This window comes from Oncorhynchus gorbuscha, linkage group LG12 (genome assembly GCF_021184085.1).
Source record: "Oncorhynchus gorbuscha isolate QuinsamMale2020 ecotype Even-year linkage group LG12, OgorEven_v1.0, whole genome shotgun sequence".
Lineage (NCBI taxonomy): Eukaryota > Metazoa > Chordata > Actinopteri > Salmoniformes > Salmonidae > Oncorhynchus > Oncorhynchus gorbuscha.
The window spans coordinates 40129977-40151377 of record NC_060184.1 but is presented as its reverse complement, the minus strand read 5'-3'; the positions used below and the strand labels follow the sequence as shown (position 1 = coordinate 40151377).

The following is a 21401-nucleotide window of genomic DNA, read 5'->3' as shown; positions in this document are numbered from 1 at the left end:
TGGGGCTTGTCATTTTTTGGCCATGAAAGGAAAGCCTTTCTTTTGTGGGTAGGGAGAGGAAGTGCATGTGGAGGGCAGCAAGGCAGAGAGTCTGGAACAGCAGTGACCTGCAGAAAGCATCTTTACCTTAATGGCTTGTCCAGCTGCTCCACCTTGGCCTCATTATTCCTCTATGCCTATTGCGGGAAGGAAGGACAGAGGCCATTTTGACTCTACAACCAGAGCCAGGGCAGAAGCAGCAGCAAGTACACCTTGTCCCTCTGCACGGTACATTAAACAAGGAGCAGGGGGAAGAATGAAGCCCTGACAGTTCCCCTGCCACCGCAGCCTTCGACAGGACAACGAGCCTCTTGTCCCTCGTCTATGCTTAGGCTAGGTTGTTTCAAGTGTCTGCCTGTGGCTATTAAAAAGGTATGTTCCTTCAGAACAAAGACAGTGTACACACATCCGACAAACGTCCACAGGTTCGAGGTATAGAAATACCATGGTAGAACAGGATAAATACCTGCACATTGTTAAGGCGCTCTAGTAGTTTACTAGCAACATTTTTGATTTTCTTTTTTTAAAGTCTGCATGGGTATATTCTTACTCTTCCAGAAAGTGAAGTTTTGACAGTTCCTTGCCATTGGGCCTAAGACCCACAGCACTACTAACCCCTTGTCTACACTGAGACTAGGTTGTTGAAAATGGCCACCTGTAGCCAACGCTGAGAACAAAAACAACAGGGAAAACTGCAGACATACTGTGTTTACAGTTAAGGGGGAGCTCTCATTGCTTGGCAACTCTTAAAATCTAAGATGGCAGGTTGTTGGCAACATTTTATAACATGACTTTCTTGCAAATCAAATGCATTTGGATGGGAAAAGTTAAGGTTACATTTTTTTTAATTGACAACATCGCTGAACAGGACTTTCCAAGCAACCATTTAAATGGCACATAAGGGGACAGAAACAACAGGCTGAAACTGTCTTAGGCTCAGTATTTGTCCAATTACAGCCTAAGGCTTAGAGACGCACCTGAGCTTTGTTTGACCACTTTAAAAAGTACACACCAGGACATTCTGATTCACACAGCAAGTCTCTCCAAACACTTGTGTGCTCTATTGAATCAAAAGCAGTTCTGATGTAAGAGCATTGTAATATATATATATATATATTTTTTTTTATGATTCTTTCTCATCGAAAACCTTGTTTTACTGATTCAAAGCCAAGTGTTGCCCCATCACAAGAATAAAGTGCTTTTTTATGTTTCCATTTTAAATTTAGCAAAGCATAATAAGTAGGCTTATGGCCCAAAGTAACAAATAGGGGCCCATAGTAAATTAAATAGATAGAGAGTAGAGGGACAACATTATATCCAGGCCTGCTCCAACAAGTCGTTGCTGACCCAGTTCCAGTCAGTCAGAGTAGTGGATGAGATTAGCAAAGCAATTTAGTGAGATGACAGCCGTCAGGCAGGGCAGGCCGTTAGGCGCAGTGCCAGACCTGAGAGGGATAGCACAGTCTCTCTACCCTATAATGGTTATTGATTTCTACTGCCAAAACAAGAGCCAGAAGTGGCTGCCACCGAATTGGTATAAGGAGAAAAAGTTTTGAAATGCAAGAAGGAAAGAGATGTGAAGCAGGAGACAGACGTGGTGTGGATGAGATCTGTGGGTTTGGACGGAACGGCGGGGTAGAAGGGTATTCATTTGATTTTTGTTTACATCCCTGTTAGTGAGCATTTCTCCTTTGCCAAGATAATCCAGCCATTTCACAGGTGTGGCATAGCAAGAAGTTGATTAAACAGCATGCGCATTACCCAGGTGCACCTTGTACTGGGGAGAATAAAAGGCCCCTCTACAATGTGAAGTTTTAGACCTCCTGGGTGGCGAAGTGGTCTAAGGAACTGCATTCGCAGTGCTAGCTGTGCCACCAGAGACTCGACCCATGGAGCACAATTGGCCTAGCCTCGCCCGGGTTATGGAGGGTTTGGCTGGCAGGGATATCCTTGTGCACTCTGACCAGGTGGCTAGGTGTACAGTGTTTCCTCCGACACATTGGTGCAGCTGGCTTCCGAGATGGATGCGCGTTGTGTTAAGAAGCAGTGCGGCTTGGGTTGTGTTTCGGAGGGCACATGGCTCGTGCAGGAGTTGTAGCGTTGTAGAGTTATAGCGATGAGTAACTACCAGCAATTGGATACCACGAAATTGGGGATACATTTTTTTTTTTATTGTTAATTAATTAATAATATATATATTTTTTTAAATGAACGCCACAAATGTCTCAAGTTTTGAGGGAGCATGCAATTGATATGCTGACAGGAGGAATGTCCACCAGACCTGTTGCCAGAGAATGTACCATTCATTTCTTTACCCTTTACCCTACGCCTCCAACTGAATTATAAAGCATTTGGCAGTACATCCAACAAGTGTCAACCACAGACCACGTGTATGTCATCGTGTGGAAGAGCAGTTTTCTGATGTTAACATTGTGAACGAAGTGCGTCATGGTGGCGGTGGGTGTAAGCTATGGACAACTAACACAATTGCATTTTATCGATGGCTGTTTGAATGCACAGAAATACAGTGACGAGATCCTGAGGCTCATTGCGAGGCAATTTTAAAAAGGTATCTGAGACCAACAGACTAATTTCCTCAAATTAACTGAAAATTGTTGCATGTTGTGTTTATATACACTGCTCTAAAAAAATAAAGGGAACACTTAAACACAATGTAACTCTAAGTCAATCACACTTCTGTGAAATCAAATCAAACTGTCCACTTAGGAAGCAACACTGATTGACAATCAATTTCACATGCTGTTGTGCAAATGGAATAGACAACAGGTGGAAATTATAGGCAATTAGTAAGACACCCCCAATAAAGGAGTGGTTCTGCAGGTAGTTACCACAGACCACTTCTTAGTTCCTATGCTTCCTGGCTGATGTTTTGGTCACTTTTGAGTCTGTCAGCGTAGTGTCCAGAGCATGGAGGCGCTACCAGGAGACAGGCCAGTACATCAGGAGACTTGGAGGAGCCCGTAGGAGGGCAACAACCCAGCAGCAGGATCGCTACCTCCGCCTTTGTGCAAAGAGGAGCAGGAGGAGCACTGCCAGAGCCCTGCAAAATGACCTCCAGCAGGCCACAAATGTGCATGTGTCTGCTCAAACGGTCAGAAACAGACTCCATGAGGGTGGTATGAGGGCCCGACGTCCACAGGTGGGGGTTGTGCTTACAGCCCAACACCGTGCAGGGTATTTGGCATTTGCCAGAGAACACCAAGATTGGCAAATTCGCCACTGGCACCCTTTGCTCTTCACAAATGAAAGCAGGTTCACACTGAGCACGTGACAGAGTCTGGAGACGCTGTGGAGAACGTTCTACTGCCTGCAACATACTCCAGCATGACCGGTTTGGCGGTGGGGTCATGGTGTGGGGTGGCATTTCTTTGGGGGGGGGGGTGGCACAGCCCTCCATGTGCTCGCCAGAGGTAGCCTGACTGCCATTAGGTACCGAGATGAGATCCTCAGACTCCTTGTGAGACCATATGCTGGTGCAGTTGGCCCTGGGTTCCTCCTAATGCAAGACAATGCTAGACCTCATGTGGCTAGAGTGTGTCAGCAGTTCCTGCAAGAGGAAGGCATTGATGCTATGGACTGGCCCGCCCGTTCCCCAGACCTGAATCCAATTGAACACATCTGGGACATGTCTCGCTCCATCCACCAACGCCACGTTGCACCACAGACTGTCCAGGAGTTGGCGGATGCTTTAGTCCAGGTCTGGGAGAAGATCCCTCAGGAGACCATCCGCCACCTCATCAGGAGCATGCCCAGGCGTTGTAGGGAGGTCATACAGGCACGTGGAGGCCACACACACTACAGAGCCTCATTTTGACTTGTTTTAAGGACATTATATCAAAGTTGGATCAGCCTGTAGTGTGGTTTTCCACTTTAATTTTGAGTGTGACTCCAAATCCAGACCTCCATGGGTTGATAAATTTGATTTCCATTGATAATGTGTGATTTTGTTGTCAGCACATTCAACTGTGTTAAGAAAAAAGTATTTAATAAGAATATTTCAGTCATTCAGATCTAGGATGTGTTATTTTAGTGTTCACTTTATTTTTTTGAGCAGTGCATTTGTACAGTATATATTGATAAGTTTTACAAATTACAGGCCTAAACTAGACGAGCTTGTTATTAGATTGAAAATTCTAAGTTGGCGCCAATGGTTACTGGTGTTCTCCTCAACACACTGTCATCGGACTGTTGCCTGGCCCACATGCAACAAAGTCAGTACACAGTAAATAATACATTACGTGCTTAAAAACAACAAAGTTACCAGGGGGTTACACATACAAACAGCTCATACATGAATTCAGTCATTCATTCATTTATTGATAAAGTCTAATACCATCCCACATACACTCATGTTTTGCAAATAAACGAGGACCATATTCTAAGCCTTTTTTTGTTAGTTAACTTGTTTTGTTTGTTTAAATTTTCTTGAACGTCTCGTTTTCATTTTCCTCGTGGCATTGGGAGTACGTGTGCACGCAAGTGACAGGGTGGGATAGTGCAGGACTGCGGCGTGCCATCTGGATATAATCCTCTCCTTAAAAACATGACAACCACCTTCACTCTCAAATGAAATGGAACGGACCAGGGATGCAATGACAGATGTGCCGCAGCAATCAGAAAGGAAACAAGATTACGGGGCAAAATCTCTTAAAAACATATTACAGTATGTCGGAGTTATAATAGGCCATGAATCGTAGGGCCAAATCTGATTTAAAGTGATTATAAGAGACCGCTTCGCTTCAATCATCATACCAGCCACACTGCACAGACAGGGCATGTATCAACCTGTTCAATCCCAGGATGCATTACTCCAGAGGGTTATGTCCTGATGGAACACTGCAGTCCAGCTGATTCCTGGTGTTCTATTTGACCTGTCTGATGCCTTCTGACTTGATTTGATCAAATGTGATTGGAGTGATTGACACGACTGAAGGACAGCTGGTGATTTATGAAGCAGACACTCAAATGTTCACGTTCTGAACCACACACATGTGAATGCTTATTATTATTATTATTATTATTATTAATGCTGTTAATGAAGAAATGTTAACAGTATTTGAATAGCACCGTCAACGCGACACTTGAGTCTAACATAAAAGCCACCACAGCAAACATCATGAGAGGTGCTGGTATTTCCTGTTCTCGCTGCGTGATCCTTACTGTTTCCCTTTCTTCCGCTTGACAGTTGAAGGGTATCTGCCCATTTAAGTGTTGCTTTTAATAACTGTTGTCCGTCTTCCCTGGAAAGCTGAGTGCACCTGCTACCTGCCGATATCTGAGGGATAATCAAGGTCACATGAACTCTGCTCTGTTCTCTCGACTAGACTGTCACACACTGTTCTGTACATCCGACTGCTCACTGGTTTCATAAATGGCTGCTGAAAATAATCAGAACAATATAAAAGCTTCCATCTGAAACTTTACCCGCCATGTTTAAATGGTCCAGTTTACTACTACCACCCGACACTGTAGAATAGGCTCACTAGTTCCTTGTAATGGTCTTGCAGCAAGATATATAAAACTAAAGCTTTGCCTCAAATCGCGAGAACACAGGCAGCAATTTCTTGATTAACTTTGTCCAACAAAACAACAGTCTATTAGTTTTGTGTTATGCCTTTGATAAATCAGCCTGGTGGAAAAACAAAACTAAAAAAACTTTACAAGCCACACTGCCATTCTTCAGTTTACTACTTGGACAGAGAGAGAGACGATAAAATCTCCATCTCATGCCAGGAGTGGATGGGGTTAAAACTGACAGAGGATGTGTTGTGGTTGAATGTTTTGAAAACATGATGGTTAGGGGGGGGGGGGGGTTAGGGCACAATTACGTGAAATGTCATACTGTGGTAGGAATTCACCTCGCCAGGTCAACCTGCATCGGGGCATCCCTTTTCCCCCCCTAAAATCTTGTCTTGACATCTGTACGGCACGTTTTCTGTCCATAAGTCAGTGTGTGGAACCGTTTAAATGCTTCTACACAGGCAGCACATGGACAGCCTGTGGATCCAGAAGAGAGATGACTGACTGAGGTGTTCCCTTTACTTCCCTACTGTATCAACATGACCAGATTCTCAGAAAAAAACTAAGCTATTTATGTTTGGTTTGATTGATTGAATTGAAGTTAATAGATCCCGTGGACAACCCATGGATCTAGAGAGGATTGGGATTGTCTGCTATCTATATCAATAAAATTGTTCGCTTGAATTTGTATTCATCCATTTTTTTCAAATAATCTCCTGGGATGAGAAGACCTAACCTTATCTGTTAGTTTTGTCAAAAGTCCACCAAAATAAGCATTTTATCTACAGGAAAGTCAATACAGCCACTACGCAAAAAGCTCGAAAGCTACAGTAATGCCATATATGTCCGTAAATCATGTCTGAACTAGCTCTGGTTTGTGAAGAAGCGGCACAGTTATAATTCTCTTCACGCCTCCAGTAGACCAGAGCCCTAAACAACCAACCTCCCGGTCATCTGCCTCCCTTACTGCCTTAGTCACGCTGCTGAACATACCAGAAAACATCACAGACGTTCCTCTACATATGTAGGCTAGAGATATGTGCTCGGGAATGAGTTGGACTCCGCCGCAGGACATTAAAACCTATGTCAACATAAGGAGATACGCAAAAATCCCTTTGACGCACCAACAATTATGTCATGTAACATTTTCACTCAGTTGGCCAGTTGACCGTGAACGATTAAAACAGAATATTTGAAAAAACCATTTAGATAAGAGGTCCGTCCCTCTGTTACGGGAATGCATTAGATCTGGAGGACATTGGGTAGTTACAGGAGAGAGATGTAAATTAACATTTTAGCAGGACTGTTCAGAGCAGGGAAATCACTCTCCTTCAATACCAGCGGGTCTGCCCTGCACTGCTCAGAGACACAGTCAGAATAACACTGCCTCATTCAGAGGTAACATAACAATGAATGGCCAACCTGTTTGTCTGAGAATATACTTATATAGGATATGTATTCAGAGGCTAGTATTAGAATAGTCCCCCCCCAGGGGGAAATTCTTTCCACAGTCTGGTATTGTGATGCTGCTGCCTCGGTTTCCTATCTAGACCGGGGCTCGTTATGACAAGCCTTGTCGTACGGCACATGACGTAAAGTAAAACCATATGCAATATCTACACTGATAGTAAAAGTAACAATATCTGTGATTTACTGTAGGCTACTTGTGCACTCTAGGCATACACTGTGAAATATGAACCATATAGTGTCATCTTAATGCTTCTCCGTAGAGGCCGAAGCAAGATCCTATTGTAGAAAATCCATACAGCATCAGGACGTGTGTCAGGATGCATATGAAGAAGATCATGTGTTGAGATTGGAGAAGAAGTGAGCGGACATGACCGACGTACCATGGCCTTGGAAAGGCACGGATATCAGGGATGCAAAGCATGATGTGGATGTGGATCCCGAACAGGTTAAATGGCAGCCAGGGGATATATGAGGTGTGTGTGTGTGTGTGTGTGTGTACGTGTGTGTAATGCTAGCTGTCAGCAAATGCAGCGAAAGCTAGGCCTCATGGGAGGCTCTCGGCAAATAACACTGGGACGACAGAGCCACCTTTGTCACCGTATAGAGAGAAAGTCTATGGATGCATCTGAAATGACACCCTATTTCCTACATGGTACACTCATTTTGACCAGAGCTATAACCTATTCCCTATATCGTGCACTACTTTTGTCCAGAGCCCATAACATTTGCAATAGTCAACGACACTATGGCTTTGCAGAACTCAACAGGCTATTTTTCTCTCTCTCTCTCGTAATTGTTCTTGAGGTGAATTAACAGCTATGTCAACATTACTTCTTGGGGTGGTTGGTGATTTAAGTGCTCAATTAAGCTACTACAGTACTGATATACTACGCTTCGGGCACTTGGAAAAGGGCTAAATAAAGCAAGTCCATTATCATCGATATACAGTAAGTTATACTCATACACAAAGCAGGCAATCACACAAGGTACTGCTCTGTTAGGCATACAGTATGTTGTTTGATCTCCTTCCCTCACAGCCACTTCCTCTTGAGCCCCCACCGTTTTGGAGCCACAGTAGCAGAGGTCTGACAGCATATCCCCCTGCCCACCACTGCAACTGGACACAGAAACAGACAAAGGAATTGGTTTTATGTTCAACATTTCCCCTTAAGGCCTACTAGAGAAGAGGACACATTAGAGCAACAGTGGCAGGGGTAGTTATTCACTGAAACAATATATGTGCCTGTAATGTTCTCAGAAGATCTGGGGACTTATTTTATTACCAGTATAAAGAACTATATGGTGTAATAGTGTTTCAGAACAGCAATAACGCTACTTAAAATATGACATTTGTCAAAATAGGTTGAGCACTTCATAATTCACTTCCTTCTATATAGTTTTTATGGAACTCTGTATGTGCGTTATAATAGCATGTTCCTTTTCTCCTTCAGTCACTGGAGAAAGACATACACAGAGACACCGAGACCGAGACCGAGACCGAGAGAGAGAGAGGGAGCGAGCGAGAAAGATGAAGAAAGAGACAGAAAATGAGACAGACAAACAGAAAGAGAGAAAGAAAGGAAAACAGACCCTGACCAAATACAGACTCAGAGACGGACGGCACCAGATTTGCCAGTTCTTATTGTGAGATGTTACCCCACACTTCCACCAAGGCACCTGCAAGTTCCCGGACATTTCTGGGGGGAATGGCCCTAGCCCTCACCCTCTGACCCAACAGGTTCCAGATGTGCTCAATGGGATTGAGATCTGGGCTCTTCGCTGGCCATGGCAGACCACTGGCATTCCTGTCTTGCAGCAAATCACACACAGAACGAGCAGTATGGCTGTTGGCATTGTCATGCTGGAGGGTCATGTCAGGATGAGCCTGCAGGAAGGGTACCACATGAGGGAGGAGGATGTCTTCCCTGTAACGCACAACGTTGAGATTGCCTGCAATGACAACAGGCTCAGTCCAATGATGCTGTGACACACCGCCCCAGACCATGATGGACACTCCACCTCCAAATCCATCCCACTCCAGAGTACAGGCCCCGGTGTAACGCTCATTCCTTCGACGATGAACACAAATCCGACCATCACCCCTGGTGAGATAAAACCACGACTCGTCAGTGAAGAGCACTTTTTTTCCAGTCCCGTCTGGTCCTTCGACGGTGGGTTTGTTCCCATAGGCGACGCTGTTGCCGGTGATGTCTGGTGAGAACCTGGCTTACAACAGGCCAACAAGCCTTCAGTCCAGCCTCTCTCAGCCTATTGCGGACAGTCTGAGCACTGATGGAGGGATTGTGAGTTCCTGGTGTAACTCGGGCAGTTGTTGTTGCCATCCTGTACCTGTCCTGCAGGTGTGATGCTCGGATGTACCGATCCTGTGCAGGTGTTGTTACACATAGTCTGCCACTGCGAGGACGATCAGCTGTCCGTCCTGTCTCACTGTAGTGCTGTCTTATGTGTCTCACAGTACGGACATTGCAATTTATTGCCCTGGCCACATCTGCAGTCCTCATGCCTCCTTGCAGCATGCCTACGGCATGTTCACGCAGATGAGCAGGGACCCTGAGTCTCTCTCTTTTGGTGTTTTTCCCAGAGTCAGTAGAAAGGCCTCTTTAGTGTCATAGGTTTTCATAGCTTAATTGCCTACCGCCTGTAAGCTGTTAGTGTCTTAACAACCGTTCCACGGGTGCATGTTCATTAATTGTTTATGGTTCATTGAACAGGCATGGGAAAAAGTGTTTAAACCCTTTACAGTGAAGATCTGTGAAGTTAAGTTATTTGGATTTTTACAAATTATCTTTGAAAGACAGGGTCCTGAAAAAGGGATGTTTATTTTTCTGCTGAGTTTATATACAGGAGTCATTGTCCATTTGGAAGACCCATTTGCGACCAACTTCCTGACTGATGTTTTGAGATGTTGCTTCAATATATCCACAATTTTCTTCCCTCGTGATGCCATCCATTTTGTGAAGTGCACCAGTCCCTCCTGCAGCAAAGCACCCCCACAACATGATGCTGCAACCCCCGTTCTTCACGGTTGGGATGGTGTTCTTCAGCTTGCAAGCCTCCCCCCTTTTCATCCAGACATAACACTGGTCATTATGGCCAAACAGTTCTATTTTTGTTTCATCAGACCAGAGGACATTTCTCTAAAAAGTACAAGCTTTGTGTAGTTGCAAACAGTTGTCTGGCTTTTTTATGGTGGTTTTGGTGCAGTGGCTTCTTCCTTGCTGAGTGGCATTTCAGGTTGTCGACATAGGACTTGTTTTACTGTGGATATAGATACTTTTGTACCGGTTTCCTCCAGCATCATCACAAGGTCATTTTCTGTTGTTCTGGGATTGATTTGCACTTTTCGCACCAAAGTACGTTCATCTCAGGGAGACAGAACACGTCTCCTTCCTGAGTGGTATGACGGCTGCATGGTCCCATGGTGTTTATACTTGCGCACTATTGTTTCTACAGACGAACATGGTACCGTCAGGCATTTGGAAATTGCTCCCAAGGATGAACCAGACTTGTGGAGGTCTTGGCTGATTTATTTTGATTTTCCCATGATGTCAAGCAAAGAGGCACTGAGTTTGAAGGTAGGCCTTGAAATACAGCCACAGGTACACCTCCAATTGACTCAAATGATGTCAATTAGCCTAACAGAAGCTTCTAAAGCCATTATATCATTTTCTGGAATTTTCCAAGTTGTTTGAAGACACAGTCAACTTAGTGTATGTAAACCTCTGACCCACTGGAATTGTGATACAGTGAATTAGAAGTGAAATAATCTGCCTGTAAACAATTGTTGGAAAAATTACTTGTGTCATGCACAAAGTCAATGTCCTAACCGACTTGCCAAAACTATAGTTTGTTGACAAGACATTTGTGGAGTGGTTGAAAAACGAGTTTTAATGACTCCAACCTAAGTGTATGTAAACTTCCGACTTCAGCTGTACACAGTACCAGTCAAAAACTTGGACACCTTCTCATTCCAGGGTTCTTTATTTTGACTATTTCCTACAATGTAGAATAATATTGAAGATATCAAAACTATGAAAGAACGCATATTGAATCATGTAGTAACCACAAAAGTGTTAAAACAAATATTTGATATTCTTCAAAGTAGCCACATTTTGCCTTGAGAGATTTTCCCACTCTTGGCATTCTCTCAACCAGCTTCATGAGGTAGTCCCCTGTAATTTGTTTCAAATATCAGGTGTTAAAATTAGTTTTGCAGTCACAAAAAGTGCTATGATGAAACTGGCTCTCATGAGGACAAAGTAAAGGAAGACAGAGTTTCCTCTTCTGCAGAATCTCAGTTAACTGCACCTCAGATTGCAGCCCAAATAAATGCTTCGGAGTTCAAGTAACAGCCACGTCAACATCAACTGTTCAGAGGAGACTGCGTGAATCAGGCCTTCATGCTTGAATTGCTGCAATTGCAGATTTTTAGTTCCAACTGCTGTGTCTTTGTGAGACTCAGAGTAGGTACACGGATGATCTCCGCATGTGTGGATCTCACCGTGAAGCATAGAAGAGGTGTGATGGTGTGTGGGTGCTTTGCTGGTGAAACGGTCTGCGATTTATATTGAATTCAAGGCACACTTAACCAGCACGGCATTGTGCAACGATACGCCATCCCATCTGGTTAGCACTTAATGAGACGATCATTTGTTTTTCAACAGGACAATGACCCAACACACTTACAGGCTGTGTAAAGGCTATTTGACCAAGAAGGAGAGTGAGGGAGTGCTGCATCAGATGACCTGGCCTCACAATCACCCAACCTCAACCCAATTGAGATGGTTTGGGATGACTTGGAAAAGCATTCCAGGTGAAGCTGATTGAATGCCAAGAGTGTGCAAAGCTGTCATCAAGGCAAAGGGTGGCTACTTTGAAGAATTTAAAATATATTTTGATTTGTTTAACACTTTTTTGGTTACTACATGATTCCATGTGTTATTTCATAGTTTATGTCTTCACTATTATTCTACAATGTGGAAAAGAGTAAAAGAATTAAGAAAAACACTTTAATGAGTAGGTGTGTCCAAACTTTTGACTGTATACGGTCTGTGTATGTATTTCTATCTAAATGCCATAGCCCGAGGGACATCCCATGACCATTAATTCCCTGAAGCATTTACATTGTATATACAGTGCCTTCGGAAAGTATTCAGGCCACTCAACTTTTTTCACATTTTGTTACGTTACAACATTCTAAAATTGATTAAATAAAACTCCGTAGCAATCTACACACAATACTCCATAATGACAAAGTGAAAACTGTTTTTTATACATTTTTGCAAATGTATAAAAAAATAAACAGAAATACCTTACTTACCTTAAGTATTCAGACCCTTTGTTATGAGACTCAAAATTGAGCTCAGGTGCATCCTGTTTCCATGGATCATCCTAGAGATGTTTTCCCAAATTGGAGTCCACCTGTGGGAAATTACATTTGATTGGACATGATTTGGAAAGGCACACACCTGTCTATATAAGGTCCCACAGTTGACAATGCATGTCAGAGCAAAAACCGAGCCATGAGGTCGAAGGAATTAGCCGTAGAGCTCCGAGACAGGATTGTGTTGAGGCACAGATCTGGGGAAGTGTACCAAAACATATCTGCAGCATTGAAGGTCCCCATGAAGTGGCCTCAATCATTCTTAAATGGAATAAGTTTGGAACCACCAAAACCCTTCCTAGAGCTGGCCGTCCGGCCAAACTGAGCAATCGAGGGAGAAGGGTCTTGGTCAGGGAGGTGACCAAGAACCCGATGGTCACTCTGACAGAGCTCTAGCGTTCTTCTATAGAGATAGAAGAACCTTCCAGAAGGACAACCATCTCTGCAGCACTTCACCAATCAGGCCTTTATGGTAGAGTGACCAGACGGAAGCCACTCCTCAGTTAAAATGCACAGCCTGCTTGGAGTTTGCCAAAAGGCACCTCAAGGACTCTCAGACAATGAGAAACAAGATTCTCTTGTCTGATGAAACCAAGATTGAACTCTTTGGCCCGAATGCCAAGCGTCACGTCTGGAGGAAACCTGGCACCATCCCTACTGTGAAGCATGGTGGTGGCAGAATCATGCTGTGGAGGTATTTTACAGCGGCAGGGAGACTAGTCAGGATTGAGTCAAAGATGAACGGAGCAAAGTACAAAATAGTTCCATGATTAAAACCTTCTCCAGAGCACTCAGGACCTCAGACTGGTGTGAAGGTTCAACTTCCAAAAGGACCACGACCATAAGCACACAGCCAAGACAATGCAGGAATGGCTTTTGGACAAGTCTCTGAATGTCCTTGAGTGGCCCAGCCAGAGCACAGACTTGAACCCGATCAAACATCTCTGGAAAGACCTGAAAATAGCTGTGCAGCAACGCTCCCTATCCAACCCGACAGAGCTTGAGAGGATCTGCAGAGAAGAATGGGAGAAACTCCTCAAATACAGGTGTGCCAAGCTTGTAACATCATACCCAAGAAGACTCGAGGCTGTAATTGCTGCCAAAGGAGCTTCAACAAAGGACTGATTAAACGGTTGATTAAAAAAAATAGATAAATTAGCAAAAAAAAATCTCCAAACTTGTTTTTGCTTTGTCATTATGGAGAATGTGTGTAGATTGATAAGGAATTTAGAATAATGCTGTAACCTAACAAAATGTGGAAAATGTAAAGGAGTAACTTACAAGTAATACATAGTGTAATGGTCATCATGTACATTGTCCATACATGGTTGTTTATTTATTAGCCATTTACTATTAGTTATTATTCCTGAAATTAAGTGTATTACCCTCAATGCATTGTACTGTCAAGGCAATGGGTGGCTACTTTGAAGAATCTAAAATGTTAAATATATTTTGATTTGTATTTGGTTACTACATGATTCCATATGTGCTATTTCATAGTTTATGTCTTCACTATTATTATACAATGTAGAAAATAGCAAAAAAATAAAGAAAATGAATGAACAGGGGAGTCCAAACTTTTGACTGGAACTGTCAATAAAGCCCATTGAATTGAATTGAAAGAGACAGAGAGACTATAGGGATCCTCTCAGCAATAGCTCTTAACACTCCACAGCTAGATAAATTCACACATACAGGTGTCAAGTGGATTGAAGTTTCTCTGTTTCAGGTTTTCCCTGCCTTATATCACCCACTGCTATGATACTCATTCGCTCACTGAAACCACCTACTGAAGTGTACTTTAGAAGAAAAGAAAACCTTGCAGGCAACGTTGTAATGCAAACGTATAGAGTAATAATTCTGGCTAGTGTTGGAGTTTATGCTAAACCATGGTCCCTAATGGATGGTGAACAGGCTGACGCTGATTGTTTGTGCGCGTGCATCAGTAGCTCCTTCACAGATATTAGGCTCAATGGCCCGGGTGAGATGTCATGTTGTGACCCGTGTGGTGCAGCATGGGGGGGGTGTTGGGGATTGTGTGTTGTCATGTGACCCCTGCTGTGTGTTCCATCCCCAGGGGTCTCCACTCTACCCCCGACCCCCTACTGGGCGCAATGTCTTAATCACTCGGCTGAGAGACGATGCTTCAATGTTAATGTCTGCGTGTTGCATGGTCTGTATACAGTGTGTGAGTGCGAGCTCAGGCTTCAAATGAGTGGAATGTATACGCTTTATGACAATGGATGTACAGGCAGGGACAGAGGCCGTTTTACTACTAATGACCAAGGGCTGGTAGAAAACATGACCTTGCAGTTATATGCACATACCATATCACACATGCACTGCCTGGTTTCCATGTTAGAGGTCATATCATTGCAATCATTATATTTACTGCATAGCAGACACCTTCACAACAGACAACCCTCGTGATTTTCTGTCTATACAGCTAAGTACCGCACTAAGCTGAATCAAGCTTAACACACTTCAAAAAAAAAGGTACAGCAGGCATTTTGAACTTCTTCAGCGGGTGAAGGAAGCCTACCCCAGCGGCCCTAGCTAACCGGAGTACGCCGAAACCAGCGGCCCTAGCTAACCAGAGTACGCCGAAACCAGCGGCCCTAGCTAACCGGAGTACGCAGAAACCAGCGGCCCTAGCTAACCGGAGTACGCAGAAACCAGCGGCCCTAGCTGACCGGAGTACGCAGAAACCAGCGGCCCTAGCTGACCGGAGTACGCAGAAACCAGCGGCCCTAGCTAACCGGAGTACGCAGAAACCAGCGGCCCTAGCTGACCGGAGTACGCAGAAACCAGCGGCCCTAGCTGACCGGAGTACGCAGAAACCAGCGGCCCTAGCTGACCGGAGTACGCAGAAACCAGCGGCCCTAACTGACCGGAGTACGCAGAAACCAGCGTCGCTAACTGACCGGAGTATGCAGAAACCAGCGGCCCTAACTGACCGGAGTATGCAGAAACCAGCGTCGCTAACTGACCGGAGTATGCAGAAACCAGCGGCCCTAACTGACCAGAGTATGCAGAAACCAGCGGCCCTGACTTGGTTTAGTTTAATTTAACGTAGCTCCCTGTATCCCCAATTTTACTTTCCATCTCAAAATACAAACATTACTGCATTTGATTTGGTTTTGTTAATCTTCAACACATTTACTTCTATTTGCAGTATTTCAGACAAAATATATACTGAGATGTTTACCGTCAAAGGAGCATCGCAAAGTCAAACATTAACTGTATTTGGTTTAATATATTTCTACTTGACAATGTTATATTTGGAGTCACCCATCTCGGATCTACAGCTGCCATCTCTGTAGTTGTTTCTTTTTTTAACCCATTGACGACCAGAAATCAGGCAACCAGTTCTGCACCTGACAGGTTCAGCCCTCCCAGTGAGAAAGTTGTGGAGTTGGGAGATGGACCCCAGCACACATACTGAGTCGTGTTAAAATCAGGGGTGCACTGACCCAAGCCAAGCACACAGCCGAGTGACACCTGGTAAAATAAGGGTTAAATAAAATTAAAATAATCACACACACCCTCCTCCCAATCCCCCTTCACCCCACCCCACTATGTCCCTCAGGGGACCAGCATGGATCAAAGCCGTGTGTGTCATTTTAATCAGGCAGCGCTGTGGGCAGCCCCATTAATTCAATTCCATTTCATCAGCGGTAAGTCGGGCCACCAGAGGGGACGACACATTCCTGGGGTCCTCCGGCCCAGCAGTAATCCTATCTCTTAATGACCCGAGACCGGACACTAAACCCATAATTGCTTGGTGCCTGGCTGCGGTTTTTTTTGTTGCTTGCTCTCAGAATTCCAAGATCATGGCAGGTTGGACTAGACAAAAAGACAGACCTAGGTCACCCTCCCCTCTCTCTCTCCCTCCCTCCCTCCCTCCCTCATTTGGAAGGAGAGAAGTCAATCAAAATTAATGAAGCCCTGAATCAAGTAATTCAAGTGATTTGACCCCCCCACTAATTAAACAAATCGCATAGATGTGCACACACAATCACACACCATACTACAGGATCAAAGGAGTGTAATTTAAGTCTAATTACCAAACTCAGAAATATTTAGAGCCTAACTCGTTAGACTTTTTCCCCCTGCTGTTCTAATACCAAGAGACATGAACTAAAGTCTGCTCAAATATTATACGCAGAAAATACAGAAGTAGGTTTGCGTTTGTCATTGTGTTATGCATCTGACCCTGAACGAATTACTTCAACCATATAAACCTCAACAGCTCACAAAAGGCTCATGAATATGCAACAGTAATAGCATCAGTTTTTCCAACAACACTCAAAACAATCTTTATAAACGTCAAAAGAGAGCTATACTGTGAAATCACCATCAGTCACTGAGACAAGTTTCAGGGAAATCAACATCAATATTTCCATGTTTGCTTGAAAATGGTGTGTTCGACTGCATCAGATTACCTAGTCACTTGAGGGGTGTGCGTGTGTGTGTGTGTGTGTGTGTGTGTGTGTGTGTGTGTGTGTGTGTGTGTGTGTGTGTGTGTGTGTGTGTGTGTGTATTCATGATTGGTGGTTTTTCCTCAGGCATGATGAATTGTTTATTGGTAGATGAGATAATGAGCGTTTGATATCTTACCGTACCTTAGGTCTCTGGTGGATGGCGATTCTCATCACAGACAAATGAGATCTGAGTATTGCCGTCTACACCTGCAGAAACAACAACACCACAGCATATTGGTGAGAAAAGGGAAAAGAAAAAAAAACACTTATACCAATAATTAGCATCAGTCTCATCATCTATCCAAAATAGGTTTACTTCAAATCAGACGTCAGTTCACTCACACACCAATTGGACTGCATGGACAATCCAAAAACATGCTTGTGGTAATCTTTGAGTGCAGACAAATTACATCCCAAACATGGTGTGTGATACACTACAGCTAAACCTGACATATCTGATAAAGCATATTTCTCTCCCTCTCTTTCTGTGTGTACGTGTGTATGTGTGTGTGTGTGTACGTGTGTGTACGTGTGTGTACGTGTGTACGTGTGTGTGTGTGTGCACATCTGCACGTGCAGGAGTGTGAATGTGTGTGGGCATGTGTGCGTCTGTGTATATACGTTTAGAGGTCAATGTTAGACCAGACAGAGATTGGTAAAGGTCAGGTTGGAAGCATGGCTGGAATTGAACATGATCCCAGGGAGTAGTCGGAGCAAACGATTCAGGTCAGAGGTGTTACACCATCCAACACCTACAACAATGTTGCATGCCAGAACTAAATGACAAGACGGGTCATTTAGTTCTGGCATGCAACATACAAGACGGGTCATTTAGTTCTGGCATGCAACATACAAGACTGGTCATTTAGTTCTGGCATGCAACATACCAGTCTTGTATGCTGCATTTAGAACTGAATGACCAGCATTTTATGCTGCATTTAGAACTGAATGACCAGTATTTTATGCTGCATTTAGAACTGAATGACCAGTATTTTATGCTGCATTTAGAACTGAATGACCAGTATTTTATGCTGCATTTAGAACTGAATGACCAGTATTTTATGTTGCATTTAGAACTGAATGACCAGTATTTTATGCTGCATTTAGATCTAAATGACCAGTATTTTATGTTGCGTTTAGAACTGAACGCTCGTCTTTAAATCAGCTGATAACAAAGCCAGCATTCTGTATGGGTGACGGCACTTCAAAGGTCTCTATTGTGGAACGAACGTAAACAACGCTTTGTTGTTTCATAAACAAGGCCGTTTCTGACTGGTCCACGGTGACAGAGTGTGGAAGTCACCACAACGTGATCTATGATCTTATGATCTCGTGTCATGATGTCATCCATCCCAGAGAGACCGGGAGATGGAGACCAGAGGATGGTAATGGCTGGAAACCAGGGTTTTCCCCTCAAGGTCTCAATAACTATTGCATACACTCCAACCCGATAACCTAAATATAACAGCATCGCAGAAAGAAATGCTATTTTTAATACTTTTAACCTAAAGCATGTTTAGTTTTACATAATATTCACCTTCAATAATGCCAAGTGATATGGAAACATCCAGACAATCCCACTGCCTAAATACAAGGACGTCATTGATTGTTTTGTCATGTCTCCCATCTGCCATTCAAACCAGTGTTTGAGTGGTTAGTCATGTTTCAACCAAACTAAAAAAAGGTGCTCATGTTGGACATCTGGCAAGTAAACGATAAGAAATGACCCACAGCTCAGAGAAACGATCAAATTCTTCTCTAAAAGGCCTTTACTTCAGGGAACTGTGAGAACATTCATACGTTTCTTTTCCCCTCAAAGCCATGGCTGGATGAATTCCATTATGATGAATGTGCAAGATTTGAAACACCTCTTAAAATGCTGCACATTTGACCTTAGTGAATAGTAAAAACAGTGGCTGGCTAGTGTGAATAGACTCATGTTATTAATAGTTTGGGGTGTTGTCTGCAGTTGCAGACATATTATACAGTGCCTGTGGAAAGTATTCAGACCCCTTGACTTTTTCCACATTTTTTTATGTTACAGTTTTATTCTAAAATTGATTAAATAAATATAACAGCCTCAGCTATATATACACACACACACAATACCCCATAATGATAAAGGGAAAACCGGTTTCTAAAATGTTTGCACATTTATAATTTTTTTTAACCAGAAATACTTTATCTGCATAAGTATTCAGACCCTTTGCTATGAGACTCGAAATTGAGCTCAGGTGCATCCTGTTTCCATAGATCATCCTTGAGATGTTTCTACAACATGACTGAAATACACCTGTGGTAAATTCAATTGATTGGACAGGATTTGGAAAGGCACACCTGTCTACATAAGGTCCCACAGTTGAGGTCAAAGGAATTGTCCATAGAGCTCTGAGGGGAAGGGTACCAAAACATTTCTGCAGTATTGAAGGTCCAAGAACACAGTGGCATCCATCATTCTTAAATGGAAGAAGTTTGGAACCACCAAGACTCTTCCTAGAGCTGGCCGTCCGGCCAAACTGAGCAATCGAGGGAGAAGGACCTTGATCAGGGAGGTGATGGTCACTCTGACAGAGCTTCAGAGTTCCTCTGTGTGGGGATGGGAGAACCTTCCAGAAGGATTACCATCTCTGCTGCACTATACCAATCAGGCCTTTATGGTAGTGGCCCAGACGGAAGCCACTCCTCAGTAAAAAGGCACATGAGAGCCTGCTTGGAGTTTGCCAAAAGGCACCTAAAGACTCTCAGACTGTGAGAAACAAGATTCACTGGTCTAATGAAACCAAAATGTAACTTTTTGGCCTGAATGCCAAGCGTCACGTCTGGAGGAAACCTGGCACCATCCCTACGGTGAAGCATGGTGGTGGCAGAATCATGCTGTGGGGATGTTTTTCAGCAGTATTGACTGGGAGACTAGGCAGGATCTAAGAAAAGATGAACGGAGCAAAGTACAGAGAGATCCTTGATGAAAACCTGCTCCAGAGCACTCAATACCTCAGTCTGGGGCGACGATTCACCTTCCAACAAGACAACGGTCCTAAGCACACAGCCAAGACAACACAGGAGTGGCTTCGGGACACGTCTCTGAATGTCCTTGAGTGGACCAGCCAGGGCCTGGACATAAACCTGATCGAACTTCGCTGGGGAGACCTGAAAATAGCTGTGCAGCAATGCTCCCCATCCAACCTGAGAGAGCTTGAGAGGATCTGCAGAGGAGAATGGGAGAAACTCCCCAAATACAGGTGTGCCAAGCTTGTAGCGTCAAACCCAAGAAGACTCGAGGCTGTAATCACTGCCAAAGGTGCTTCAACAAAGTACTGAGTAAAAGGTCTGAATATTTACGTTTTTTTATTTTATAAATTAACAAACATTTCTAAAAACCTGTTTTTGTTTAGTCATTATGGGGTGTTGTGTGTAGATTGATGAGGGAAAAAACGATTTACTTTCCAAAGGCACTGTATATTGCATTCTGTCTTTCGAAAAGTATTTAAGTGATATATTGGTTAATTTATGATTTATTAATTAGGCTTATCGTACCTAATCACTTGAAATACTAGTACTAGTTTAATTTATCTGAATTATAATACTCTTTATCTTGCTAATATTCATGTAAATTTATTTTTTATTTCACCAGGTAGGCCAGTTGAGAGCAAGTTCTCATTTACAACTGCGACCTGGCCAAGATAAAGCAAAGCAGTGCGACACAAACAACAACACAGAGTTACACATGGAATAAACAAACATACAGTCAATAATACAGTAGAAAAAGTCTATACACAGTGTGTGCAAATTAAGTAAGATGGAGGTAAGGCAATAAATAGGCCACAGTGGTGAAAAATTACAATTTAGCAAATAGATTTATCATATCAGTTAAACACATTATCATCATGCATCAAAAAGTAGAACATTCTGTATAACAATATCCTGAATTATGTCATTCTTCTAAATTAAGTCTCTATTTTTGTAAAAGGCATGTTATAGAAGTATCCAGACACACTTTCATTGTGATTTCCCTTGGTTGAGAAACTTACCCCACCAGCAATAGACAAGAACTGTGCAGATGCAAAGTTGGGCAACAGAATTATAGTAAAATCTCCCTCAGTTCTTTATGCGACTATGCTTTCAAAACACTTAAATATCTGCTCTGAATTAAGATTCAAGGATGTCTGCAGAAAGAAGGGGGTGTCAGCTATGACATTTTAGGGCTGTGGCATTAATTGAATAACTGTAACTGACGGTTATGGATGTAGTCGGTCATGAAAATAAAAATAACCATCAAAACCGTTTAAATTGGCCTTGGTATGGCATCCGCTTGGCATCCGACTGCATGGCACTACAGAGGGTAATGCGTACGGCCCAGTACATCATGGAGGCAGAGCTCCCTGCATTCCAGGACCTCCATATCAGGCGATGTCAGAGGAAGGCCCTAAAAATTGTCAAAAGACTCTAGCTATCCAAGTCAGACT

General features: G+C 43.4%; 1 protein-coding gene across 5 annotated transcripts in view; it reads right to left on the bottom strand.

Moving 5' to 3' along the window:
* Window positions 1-21401, bottom strand: part of LOC123991008 (kelch-like protein 29) — a 351069-nt gene that overhangs the window by 312615 nt on the left and 17053 nt on the right. For 2 of the 5 annotated variants that reach the window (XM_046292107.1, XM_046292109.1), the window contains exon 2: window positions 17075-17145. The gene's annotated coding sequence lies outside the window, so the exon portion shown is untranslated. Of the gene's footprint in view, window positions 1-8057; window positions 8153-17074; window positions 17146-21401 lie in introns of those variants that run through there. The other 3 variants (XM_046292106.1, XM_046292108.1, XM_046292110.1) reach the window with 2 other exon arrangements.